Raw genomic sequence first — 739 nt, forward strand, 5'->3', positions numbered from 1 at the left:
TCTTGGCCCCAATTCTGTTAAGGGAACTGTCCACAGATGACTGTCAGATCATCAAAGCGACTCAAATTCCTCACAAAACCACCGCGGCCCAACACTGCGCAGACACTAGTTTAGACTTAGTTGGGGAGGCGCGGGTGGGGGGGAGGCCGGGGGAGCGGTGGGAGGGAGGAATGCTTTTACACGGACCTTGTGATCTGGCCCTGCAGTAGAACCTAAGCCCACAGGTAAAGTCCGCAATCGTTTACTGGCCCACTCCTCGCTGTCCAACGTCGTACTGAATTGTAGGGACCTTTTGGGAATCACTTAGTTATCGCCTTACAAGAGCCGGTGGTGGGAAGGAGAAAAGTATATGGTCAAGTTTAGCAGCTCTCTTCCAAGCTGGCATCTTGAACCTAGTGTAACCCTACCTCCACCAACTCATTTTTCAGAGGAAGCTGAAATGAAGGGTTGAGATTTTGTATTTTAACAAGTGAGATTAGCAATTTTTTAGCGTTTTAACTTTAAAAAGGTAAACTCTGCCTCTGGCTTTTGTTAAGCTTTTAAGGAGTCCGACCTTCTAGGCCTAGTTCATCTCACTTTCCAGCTGCAGAGCCTCCCACACCTAACCTAACCAAGTACTTTCATTTCAGCTTCTTTAATAATTTTGAACTGCCTTAGGTGTGTGAGCAAAATTCCTGAAACATCAAGTGAGAAATGTTCTGGCCTTTCACCTTTTCTTTTTTTTTAATTTCCTGTAGGG

This window comes from Tupaia chinensis, unplaced genomic scaffold (assembly GCF_000334495.1).
Source record: "Tupaia chinensis unplaced genomic scaffold, TupChi_1.0 Scaffold000126_2, whole genome shotgun sequence".
Classification (NCBI taxonomy): domain Eukaryota; kingdom Metazoa; phylum Chordata; class Mammalia; order Scandentia; family Tupaiidae; genus Tupaia; species Tupaia belangeri.